We start from the raw sequence: 13,680 nt of genomic DNA, 5'->3' as shown, positions 1-13,680 counted from the left end.
TTTAAATTTTTAAAAAATTCAGTAATTTTTATTTTCAAAATAATTTTTTTAATTATAATATATACTGATAGATTAGCCTTTTTTTTTTTTTTCGCCATATCAGGATAAAGAACAGGTTAATCATTGAATTGACCATCTTGAGATTAAAAATTAAAAAAATAATAATTTTTTCCTTTTAATTTCCGGCCGACGTACTAAAAAAAAACCTAATGACAGCTCTCAATTTACAATATAATATTAAATTATTGATGAGACTAATGTTGCAATCTCTCTTAATTCTCTACATTAAAATATGATTGAAAGGACAAGGACAGAGACAAACCATAGACCGATACGATAGAAACAGCATTGTAAGATCAGATTTGTTATTTTAATATATTGAGTCTATTTTAATTTATTTTTTTAACCTTCATTTAAATATTTATATGGACTATATATATAGAATCCCATTGGACTTTTATGGGTTCAACTGATTCTTAATTTATATATATAGAGTTTTGTTTTCATGCAACATATATATATATAATCATAGTCTATAAATTTTAATTTAAGTTGGTGAAGAGTGTAAATCTTACTCTTGTTTGCCATATGATTGGTGCTAATAATGGAGTAGTTGTAAGTTGATGCTTCAATCACTACATGAATGACCAATTAAATATATGCATTAACAATAATAATAATAATAATAATTATTATTATTATTATTGCATGTTTGTTAGTCTATATTTTTTTTTCTTCGCTTAGATGGTAATTAAATCGTAATAATACTTTGAGTTACACAATAAAAATAAAAATAATTTAATTCCGTGAAGTTAAATTTGATATCAAATATTATTTTAATATTAGAAATTTAGAATAGAATATAGACTATATATGAATTCGAAATCTAATATCTCAAGCTATATGTTTTTAATAAAAAGTTATTTGCATATCACTACGGAGTTTTTACTCAACATTAGAAATTTGAACCATAGCCAAAAAAGTTATGAAGTTTTGAATTCAAAATGCAATGGGGAACAACAAAAGAAAAAAGAATCAAAATTTTGATTGTCTCCAATTTTTCTTTTTTAGGGAAAAATTATCTCCAATTTGTAAATAGTCTCTAATGGTAAAAACTCAACATTTCATTAATAAATATACAAAATAAATTATAGCTAGATCTCTAAAATTGACAATATCAACAGAAAATTAATTCTCAATTCTACCAATAATATTAGATTGACATATCTCTAAAATCATGTCATTATTTTGATTAATTTGTTTGACATTAAATTGACTCCCAAAATATTAAAATTAATTATTTAAAAATAGATTACTTTATCAATAAGATATTAAATTAACAGAGGTGAACTGCATTTTTAACGTGCAAAGTCAGCGGTTTAAAATATTAATCTGAGCATAAAAATACAAATGCAAACTAAAAAATTAGACTACTTTCGACCGAAATAAAATTTTGCAAAAATTAAATTAAAATACACACTCAAGTACTTTTTAAAAAAAAAAATTTCCTAGAAAATGACATTCCACTTGTTGTATTATTTTAATAATGTCCAACGAAAGAATTGCAATAATTAGAGTATATTAAGTACTATACATGCATTTTTTAAGTAGCTACAGATGTTGTGTTATGGAATTTTATTTTTTAATAATAACTTGAACTTTCATAATTAAAATATATTTATGCAAAACCAGACAAAAATTATTGGAACAAATATTTAATCAAAATTTATTCTCAAAAAAAAAAAAATCATAATTAACAACTTCATTCGATCATCCACATATTATCTTTACTGTCTCACTTGTTCAACCCAGCATGCCAAAAAAAAAAAAAAATGTTTATCGTAAAAACTGGTTAGGGTTAAATCTATAAAATTAATTAGAGAGCTTTTATTATAGAAAAATTATTAATTCCCCAAGAAGTCTTCAACTTTTACAACCTCTTTGAACAAATAAATTTGAAAAATGAAATTTAATTATTCCACATAAAATTCGAAGAATTTATACATGAATTCCAAATAAAAATAATTCTCAAATTTGGAATGAAGTAATTTAATACATCGAATTTAACTGAATTCTAAGGTATTTGACATCAGCTTTTAAGTTAGCTTTTTGCGTTTTCATCAAGTCAATGTTAATTATATACCTTATTGCCTATTGACTGGTTTTATGTTGGACAAAATATTTCACGTAATAAATATTTCATTATTAATAAAAAGATATTTATTTATCTTTTATATTCTACTAAAATAAGCTCTGTGTAAAAGATAAAGTATATGAGATAATATTGCTTTGCAAAGTAAATTATAATATGATTATAATTATGAGTTTTATTTTACATTAAAGCAATATATCTAAATATTCCAGATCAACATTTTTCTCATTATTGGACAATGATTACAGTTGTTGAAATAAATATATTATATTCTTTCCTTTAAGGTTTTTTTTTTTTTGACAATCATATCCTTTTTTTCCCGAATTCAGCTAATTAAACAACTAATTTCTTTTTTTTTTTTTTTTTAAGTTCTCTAATTAAACAACTATTTTTACCGAAGACTTTTAATTTAAACTGCTATATAAACAGCTATTGGCTAAAAGCATACTAAAATACCTATATTACCAAATAAGTCCCTAAATATTTATATTTAAAGAAATTTGGAGAAAGTAACACAATTAAAAGAATCCATATACCGAATATTTATAAGAAACATTTAATTTTGAAAATATACAAAAAAATTTTGTTGACAAAGAAAGAGAAACCCACAGAAAGTAGAAAAATGGAAGAGAAAGAGAAAGCAGAGAGATGAGAAAAACAAGAAAAGGAAGAGATAGTAGAGAGGGGGGAGAGGGAGAAACAGAGAGAAAGAAAAAGAATGAGAAACGTATGCATTTTGTCCAAACAAATTTTTTGTTTAGTTTTATGAAATTCATATTGATACTTTATCTATTTTGATAAAAATCATGTTTGAGTTTACAAAATTGAGTTTGTAGATTTGAATTTATCAATTGGGAAAAGTTCCACAAGGAGCTTTTCAAATCAAAGTGCCATTGAAGATTTAAATCGGAAAAGTTCCATAATATGCTCTCACTTTTGTAGTTGAAGAGCAGATTTTGATTGAGGAAGTTTATCAAATTTTCTTTCTTAATGAGATTCTTCTATTTCCCTTCAAAAAAAAAAAAAAAAAAAACCTCTTAATAATATTTTGGACAATGATTCAACATATGATTACTGGTAAAAGTTTATGTGAATATTCACATGTTTAATAGATAAAAATAAAAATAAATGACAAAACTTACAAATTATTAAAGCTTTCAGACATGTTTAGCATTTTTTTTTTTTTGGAAATAACATATATTTTCTATAAGTGAACAAGAAAAAAACTTAAACAGCTCAAACTCCAAACTAATCCATGGTCAAAAGACTTGCTCGATCTGTACAATTTAGGACTGAAAAAATTAAGTGAAAAAACCTGAAACAGATATCAAAAGAAGAATGGGGACCAAAAAGCTCGAGGACTCCTCCCACCCACACAGAAAGACCGGCTTTTAACAAAGTACTCACACCAATTAGCGATGAGCTTGTCTACAAACCCAATGCAAGAAAACCAACTCCCTGCTACAATAAAAGTTTGCAATCTTAGATAACATCTTCAATAGACTGCACAGGCATTAAAACATATCTTAGCAGTCTATTTCAACATCATTATCACATAAATCTTGTTGCAACACCCAACGAGAAATCTCTCTCAGAGCCCCAGCTTCAGCCATCCTTCCTAGGCGTTTGAGAAACCTGAAATGAACAGCCCAAGGACCACATCGAGACACACCAATTTGTCTTCTGGAATTGCCAAGAGCAGCGCCTATTTTGCACTTGTACCTGCCTTCGACAGGCTTCTGCCATCCAGTTGGACCTGCATGCACGCAAATTAATTGACGGGGAGGTGAGGCCACTTTCAATGATTCCTTGCCTGAGGTCCATGCTTGCATGCAAATATACTGATGTTAATAGCTAGCTCAGCATGTCCAATTAAAGCTATTTATGGTGTTCTGGCAGTCTCATTTACTTCCTCCAATTGATGCCATTGTATGTTATTTAATATTCGGACGGGTACATATATGAATGTACCTTACTTTAATATCATGGTATCCTCAATCTTTATTTTTAACTCATCAAATGCTTCAACTTATAAAATTATAAATATTGAACACTTCAATTTATAAATTTATTTTATTGAATACTATAATATTCAAAGTTATATTAATTAAAAACTTAACGGATCGTTGAAAAAAATGAAAATTATTGTTTCTGCTAACTATATTACATCAATGTTTTATTTATAAAAACTAAAATTTGGCTTAATTTCACCAGTTACATCTGAACTATAAAACCTTATTAGATTGATAATCCGAAATTTTAATTTGTCACGCAAAAATATATAAACTTCAATTAGTGTTAAATAAAAGGGAACATGTTAAATTTTCTGACCAAAGTGGATGGAAAGCTGACATGTACATCATTAAAATATTTAAAATGAAAAACTTGCCACCTCACCTCTACTGATCAATAATCAACTTTAACTTTCTATTTCCTCATTACTTTTTTTTTTTCATTCTGCGGTTTGATTTAAGAACGTGAATGTAATAAGGATTATATTTCAGGTACAACGGGTGAAATTAAATCCTAAATTTATAAGTTCAAATGCATGATAAATTGTTCATAAAGTTTAGGTATCATATGGTTAAAATTATAAAAATATATATTTCAAGTTTCATTCTATATACATATATTAAGACCTGAAAGAGTAATTAATATTGGGGAGTAAATGTCCACCTGAAGAAATTCAATACACATTCTATAACAAGATAGAAATAAAATCTACAGTCCTTTTTGCTTGTTGGCTTTGGAGACACAGTGGAATGGACCCACAAGGCCACAACCATAGTCATGAAACTTTGCATGATGGAATGATTCTTAACTATGAACATTTGGATATTGTTTCATTGATTTCCATTCTTCCCTTTAATGGGAGATTATCAATGAAATAATTTTTTCTTAAAATACCTTCTTTTTTGTCATTTAAGCTTTCAGGTATACACAAATATTATCAATTTGCTATTCCGTTCAAGTAAATAAGTTTGCACAAAAGCTTTAAGCTTTTGGAAAGTTAGAATTCACTTTATTTAAATCAAACTAATGTCATCTTGTTGTTTTTTTTTTTTATTAAAATTATAATAGGTTTGACAAAACATGTTAATCCATATATCTCTTATATATGTATATTCCACAAGTGATCCTGAAGGACAAGCTCTCATGCATCACAGGTAAAATCTATGTTAATTTTACATCACAACCAAAATGGAGGAAGAACATGATGGACTCTAATCATTTTTTGTTTTAGAATTAATGACTCAAACTCGAAATCTCTTTTTCTACATATGCATTATAGAACATGAAGAGACCAATTAAAGCATCTATTTGATATTTTTAATTATCATTTTGCATAAAAATTACTATCTTCATTCCATATTGCTTGTCATATTTGAAAAAAATAGTTTGTTTTAAAATATTTATCACATTTATAGTTTTAAAAAATAATAAATATCCTTTTTTCATGTTTACCCTTAGTATATGACTAATAATTATTACTTCAATTTAATAATTTTTTTAAGGAAGATGAAATTATAAATGTGACAAGTATTATGGAACAAAAGTAGTGATATATAGCAATTCATTAATTAAGTATATGAATAATGTAAAAAGTTAATTAATGTTCCAACTTTGATTCGAAAAAAAAAAGTATTACAAACCTTTATCTTTATAATAATTTATCATCATCTTTACAGTAACTTTTCATGTTCAAGCTTTTAAGAGTTTAATGTCCTTATGTTTAACTTTAATGTACACTATCATAACAATGTCATTTTTAAACTATACTCTATGATAAACTATGTATAATTTATATAAAAAGACTTACAAAACAAAAAAAAAATATATATATATATATATATATATATATATATATATTGAGAAAAAATTCATAACATATATAATTTTAATAGAACTATTCAATTTTAAAAATTTTTTAATTTATTTGTGAGTGTGAGTAAAAGTAAATAATTTAAATTAATATCTCTAATTATTATTACTCAAATTAGAAAATAAAAACATGAAAAGGCTTAATCTTATAAATATCAATTAAATCATGTAGGCCTTTTCCAAGACATTTTTTTTTATTTTATTTTTCCTTATTTATAGTTGACTTGAAAGCATGTCATGTCAACAATGATGGGTCATCCTAAAAGGTAATTAACCAATCAATTTTGGTGGGTCATCTCTCACATGGCAAAATATAATACTCCAATGGCCCCACATAATCAACGCCCACTTGGTATCCAACTGTCAAACTCTATCTAACTCTCTCTCTCTCTCTTTAAAAAATAATTAAATTTACCCGAAATTTTATAATAATTAATACATTAGTATTATTATTTTAAATATAACAATTTTATGCTTTGTTTGGATAGGAGGATGTAAAATGAGTTGGATTGGAGAGAAAATGAGAGAGAGTTCGTAAAATAAATTTATTATACTTTGTTTTGCATTTTTATGTTTTATTTCCCTCCCATTTGGGAGTAAATTGAAAAGAGTAAAAATAAAATATATTTTACATTTACTTACAATTGAAAAGCCAAACCTGAAGGAGGGAAAGTGCTCCAATAAATCGACAACCTCTGAATTTTTTTTAAAATGAATTATACTTCATTATGTGGAATCAAAATACATTTATTTCAAATATATATTTGTAAATCAACGTATTTTTAGGAAAATTATGATTTTATCCTTATATTTTGTTGTAATATATAACATGGCCCCCATATATTTAGAAATATATAATTTTATCTCTATTTTTTGTCTCGGTTAAACCATTGTATCATTCCGTCAAATTTTTATGCCTTTTTTGTCAATAAATTACTATTTTATCTCCATATTTTGACTTATCTAATTTATCCATATATTTATTAACTATTTTGTCCCTATATTGTCCTCTCTTTTTCACAAGTAACTTTATATTAGCCACCTAGAAAAAAAATGAAAATCATTAACTTTTTAAAGTATCGTTTAAATTTATTATTAGGTGGTATATGTATTTATTATTAGGCTATGTTTTAGTATGCAATTAAAATCATTAAATTAATTTGAAGGATTTCGTTGTGTTGATAAAGCAATGAATTTGGGCTACCGGTAGTGGCACACTCCACTAGCAAGATATTGTCCATTTTGAGCCGAACCCGCTTAGGCCCGCATGTATTTGTTCCTAGGTTAAAACCACCACATAGTCCAAAAAGCTTCTTGCTAGTCTAAGAGTCGTCCATCCTTATGTACACCACTTCCACATCGATGTAGGATTCGCCTAGGGTGTCACATTACTTTGTTTCAAAACATAAATCGTTTTGAGTAGTTTAAGGAGTAATAAATTATATTTTTTCAATATTACCCTTATTTATATATTAAATATAATAATTGTCTTTATAAGTTACCTTAGTATTGAAATAAAGAGTAATTTAATTAAATTATCTTTAATTTTGTTATAATTTAAGAGAATTATGTGCTATCGTAGTAATTTTTAATTTTTCTACTCTTATCAGAGAGCATAATTTACATCTCATTTTGATTACTATTCAAATAATAAAATAATATAAATAAAGTCACTGTGAATGAAGCAACAACTAATGCAACGTATAAGAAGTAACAAAATCCTAAAAAAGGGTCAAAGATAAATAAATCTATAGATATAGACAAGATTTGCCTACTTAATACCTTCTCATATATTAAACCAATAGAAAAAGTTGATTTTTTTTTTCAGTGAATGGTTAGAAATATTCTTATTTAAATTAAAAAATTATTTTAATTAGTTTGATATATGTCATGGACCCGTACACTGGATGTAGGTAAATCTTTCCCCATAGATATATACCTAAAATTTTATGAATAGAGTTTCACATCGCGTCAATCTAAGAGCCCGTTTAAAACAAATGAATTTCATAAAATTTTGTAAAATTCATTTAGAAATCCAAAATATTGTGTTTGGAATAAAAAAATATAAATTTGAAATCTACGAATTGAATCCTATGGAATTGGGTATGCCTAACTCAAATTCTACTAAAATTGATAGAATTTGTAAATGAATTTCATAAAATTAACCATTGAAATATTTATTGACAAATTACCCTCCACTATAAATTTAATTATTTTTACTTTCTTTTCCTTTTTATTTATTTTCTTTGGAAAATTTCAGACTATAACAATGTTATTTTTTTTAATCCAATAATGACATTAATTTATATTTATATTTTTCTTTTCCTTTTTAGTTTTTTTTGAAAAATTCCAAACCAATAGTGATTTTTTTTTTTTTTTTGAAGTCTAGTAATAAGGTTAGTTATTATTACTATGAAACTATAAAAATTGAGCATCAACAATTATTTTCAAATGCAATTAAAAATAATAGTGACATTCTTAATATTTTTTTTAGTTTTTAAATTAATTACTTAAATCAATAAAATTTTTTACATCAATTAAAAATAATTATTATGATGAATGTTACTGCTTATATAATTAATTACTTAGCATGGAATATTAATGTACTTATTTATATGAAATTTATTATTTATATTTTATTAAAAAAATGACAAGTTATTATATTGTACATAATAAATATAATTGGTATTTGTTATTTATTTTTATTAAATTATTATGTCAAGGGTGTTATAAGAAATAAAGACAAATGAATTTTCATTTATGAATTTATTTCAAAAATAATTTTATGAAATTCAATTGAATTTCTTATTTTAAATTGTAGCACACCAAACATGACAAATTCATTTGCAAATGAATTCTACTTGAAATTTATTTACAAATGAATTTTACAACGATAATTTATTTGTTCCAAACGGACCGTAAATGTTCTCTAACAACATAGTATTTTGTTTTCACTAAAGTGAATTACTATTTAGTCCTCTGATTATTATTATACTCCAAACAGGATCTATAGTTTCATTTAATTATATACTCCTCCGATTTTACGTCTGTTACACAATTTATAATCTTTTTATTAAATTTATAGTTACTCAAAAAAATTAAAAAGTGTAATTTGGACAAAATTAAGACAAAATTAAGGGATTATATAATTAAATTCTTAAAATAAGGCCTCCTAATTAGTGTTTATGAATATAACTAAATATACTTCTTTTAGAGACTTTTACATTAAATTTAATTAGTATATGCATTTATTAGAGATAATAATGTCTTTTCAGTAGCAATTAATGAAAGAATAAAAAGTTGAGAGAGTAAATAATTAAATTTTGAAAATAAGAATTATAACTAATTTTATTCAAATATAGAGCAAAACTATATATAGTAGTGAATGACAAATACTCTATATTGATACAGATGCTTTTCTATACTGTAAGATTTATTAATTAAATATCATCCATTGGATTAACTCTTAGTAATTAACTTGCCACTAACTAAATAAGTTATATGTATGTGTGTGAATTGCATTTGCATATATTTCTTTAAGAAAGAAAAAGAAAAAGAAAAAGAAAAAGAAGTTAAAGAGAAAAGGGAAAAGGAAGAAGAACGCTGCAACTTTGGGCCAGCCAGGACGACCTTCCGCACTCTTTAGTAGAACGGCAGCGAGAATTGGAGCTAAAAATGGAAAGATGCGATAAAGCTGAGAAAGCAGAGGAATTAATTGTCCCTTCTTGTTTACCGTACAAGGCTCGTGATCCAACACCATTAGTACAAACCAAGAAAATTGCATGTCTATACATCCATCAAAAGAAGCATCAGATGTTGAAACACATGTGATATGTTACATGTGTGGGAAGATAAAAGGGCCGAATACATAAATTTTATCATGAAATTAGATCTGAAATATCGCCCTGAATTTTACGGGATTCAATCATAATCTTATACTTTAATATTTTAGAATAACTATACTTTTTGCTAAAATGATATGGGAAAATGCAGGTTTATGATTGAACTCCATAAAGTTATCTCATTTTGGCGATAAATATAGTTATTATTGAATGTGAAAGTGCAGGGTCGTGATTCAACCCTGCAAAGCTCAAGCCACAAGGAGATAAAGGTTCAGGGTCAAATTTTGTATTAGATTTTTTTACTTTTATCTATTGAACATTTCAATATATAAAATTTTATATGTTAAATATTTCAATTCCAAAATTATTTTATTGAATACTTCAACTTATAAAATTTGATCAATTAAACACTTATTAGATGATTAAACAAAAGTGAAAGTCAACATGTTAAAAGTTATGTCAACAACACATCAAATTAATATTTTATATATAAAAGTAAACAATCTTGATAATAGCTAATTTTTAGTGTAGGGAGGTGTATAATATTATCAAAAAATCATAAATTTAGGAGGTATGTAATAGGTCTTTCATACAATTTAGGGTGTTACAAGGTCTTTTTACAATAAATACAAGAGTGAATTTATTTATTTGACAATGAAAAGAGTAATTAATTAAATATTTAGACTTTTAATTTTGGTGGAAGTTACTTATCATATCTTCACTGTTTGGTAAAACCACAAATTCATCTCTAAGTTTTAGTTCAATTAAATTGTTTAAGGTATGTTCAGTAATATTAATTGTTTTAGTAGTTGTTAGCTTTTTTTTTTCTTTTTTTTTTGTAACTCGCCGGTATTCGAATCCTATTAGCAGGGATCGACTAAATCCGGCTCGAGGCTTAGTCACAATTAAGGCTCTTCACCTCTTCATGTAGGTGTATTTAGTGGGGATCGAATTTGAGAATTCTTCCTACATGCTTAGCCCGTGTTGCCAACTGAGCTACAACCCGTAGGTAGTAGTTGTTAGTTGTTTTAGTAACTGTTCTATTAGTTATTAGCTATTAGAGGTTAACTATTAGCTATCAGCTATTTGATATCTGTTTATATAGCGGTTTACATTAGAAGTGTTCAGTAAAAATAATTGTTTAATTTAAAATAACAAAAAAAGAGATTAGTTGTTTAATTAGCTGTATTTGGAGGAAAAATATTGATATGATATCAAAAAAAATTAATTAAGACTCCGTTTGTTTCTATAAAATAACTTACAGAAAAATATTCTCTATAATTTTCCATTGTTTGGGGCATTCAGAAAAATAAGTCAACGGAAAATATTTTCCTGGTCAAAAGAAAATTAAGTCATTTTTTAAGGAAAATAACTTTCTATTTTCGAGAGAGTAAAAAATTTTTCGGATATTGACAAACCTTATAAATTCATGTTTTTTTAATTTATTTATCATCATAGTCACTACCACCAGTCACCATTTCCCACTGATCACCACTGGCGGTCACCATCACCGCCCACCGCTGGTCTTCATAATTTACCTTTTTTTTTTTTTGCATTCTTCTCATGTTTAACAATAAAATTTATAAATTATAAAATTTCTATTATTATTAATTTTTTCATGGTCTTATGAGATAAAGACTTTAATATTTTTAACTAATTTTCAATATTATAACTAAACAATGAAAAATAAGTAATTTGGAAAATATTTTTTCCATGGAAAATATATTTCAGCAAATTATTTTCTTACAAGTTATTTTACGGTAATAAACGGAGTATAAAAATTAAAAATTAAACCCTAAAGCTAAATGTTAAACGGTGTTGAAAGTTTCACAAAAAAAAGCTCTTTCAACTTGTAAAAACTATTATAAAATTTATGTTACCGAATATTACAATCAATAAAGAGTGAGAGAGAGTTTTAACTTGGTCAAAATGATAAAAGCTAGTTCCAAAAATCTGTTGAGCTAGACTTTAATCATTCTATCTAAAAATATTGCTTTCACTATTAAAATACATTGTAACATTTAGTTATTATTTAGTAAATTATTTAATCATTTATTAAGTAATTATTATTTAGTAAGTCATTATTTCATAAATAATTATTCACTGTTAAATTATTTAGTCATTCATATTTAACACGTTATTACTTATATCTATTGAGAAACAAATGTTCTAAATAAATAACTAGAGTTATTCGTACTCATATTTGTGGATTTTATTTTTTTTAAGGGTTAGTTATAAATTTGGTGTTAGAACTTTGCGAAAAGTTCTATTTTGGTGTCTCACCTCGGCCATATTGATGTCTCACCTGGGCCATATTGATGCTCGCTGTTTATCTATATGACTTCTTGTTTATTCATGCTTGCAGTTTATTTGGTCTTACTTGTTGTTGCATCATGCTTGCTGTTTATTGAATATTAAAGATTCATGCTTGCTCACTTTATGGCTTTTTCTTACATACATGTTAATGATTGTCAACATTTTCATGTGCAGTTACTGCTACATTTTATTCAGAGTACAATAAATAAATACTTATGCATTTGAAGCGAATAAAAAGAACAAACAAACACAATTACATGACAGAAACAGATTTTCATTTTCATTGAAGCAATTCATCTGAGTACATGGCTACAAATGCTTCTCTATTAGACAAAACACCATAAATAAGCCTAATTGCAAATTATCCCGTTCTTTGAAGCATTTCATCAAACATGTGTCATACATGGCTACAAATTATAATCTACTAAATAAACACCTAATAGAACATACTCTCCTAACTCCTAACTACACTTACACTACAGTCATTTTAACAAGATGAAAAAAATTCAAATGACTACCCAAGTCTACAATAATCTTTCCCTTCTTTGTTGCCCCCTCAACTGTGCTTCCAAGTTATTCACCTTCCTTAGCAATCCAGGAATGATTTGCTTCGACCTACTACAAATCACCGGATCCACCCATTCAAAAAACCTGCATCCCTGCCTCTGCCTCACCTGCAAAACAAAATCAGTTGCTTCATCCCCATTCGCAAACCCATGAATGTAAACACTATAGAAAATAACAACTCACATATCTTGACTCGCAGCACATGAATCTTCTTCGTAGGTTTGAATCCGTCCACGAAGTTCGAATCACGCAAGGTTTCCCACATCTGCACACCCCGTTTTCTATCTCCAGTTAAGAACCCTAATGTTTCAATTTCTAACTCGTGCTCTCCACCTCTCTCTTTCAATTATATTTAAAGCCCCTAGTATCCAAACGTATTTTTTTGGTTATTTTAGTAAGTTAAATTTTAAGAATGAAGGTAAGGGTATTTTAGTAAGTTAAATTTTAGTGGTTACAGTCACAATGCCCAATTATCAATTGCCTACTCAACGTGTTAATCTAACTTAGAAAAAATTCTGACATGACATAACAGTATCTGAAGTTACTGTATTTCCGGCATGCCAAATTAGCCAAAGATACTTGTTCGAAAATTTTTAATAAATATAAATAATTAATTGTAAAATTTTTCCATTGAAACGTTAAAATAGAATTTTTCGCAAAGTTAAAATACCAAATTTATAATTAAATCTTTTTTTAATCTATAGCGGATAGGAAGACTAAATAGCTTAACCTTAGGGATAGGATCAGTGATTTTGCCAAAAAGGAAGGGCATGGCAGTAATTTCGGTCAAATTCAGATACTGAACGAACCGATGCCACCAAGGTCGCTACTAGCGGCCTTCACTAATAATTTTCTACTATCGTGTTTTTACTTTTTACTAGTTTCTATTAGCTAGATTGAGCATTTTTGGTCTCATTTAGA

The 13,680-nt window shown here is 26.5% G+C and overlaps 1 long non-coding RNA gene across 1 annotated transcript; it reads right to left on the bottom strand.

Moving 5' to 3' along the window:
- Positions 1-12,450: 12,450 nt before the first annotated feature.
- Positions 12,451-13,406, bottom strand: LOC110009646 (uncharacterized). The gene is made up of 2 exons (XR_002284524.3): positions 12,943-13,406; positions 12,451-12,866 (listed from the first exon to the last, which is right to left on the bottom strand). It is a non-coding gene; the product is annotated as an uncharacterized LOC110009646 (long non-coding RNA).
- Between the last annotated feature and the right edge of the window lie 274 nt (positions 13,407-13,680).

This window comes from Jatropha curcas, chromosome 7, assembly GCF_041381405.1.
Source record: "Jatropha curcas cultivar XTBG-Jc1 chromosome 7, XTBG_Jcur_1.0, whole genome shotgun sequence".
Classification (NCBI taxonomy): Eukaryota; Viridiplantae; Streptophyta; class Magnoliopsida; order Malpighiales; family Euphorbiaceae; genus Jatropha; species Jatropha curcas.
This window is presented reverse-complemented; position numbering and strand designations above follow the sequence as displayed.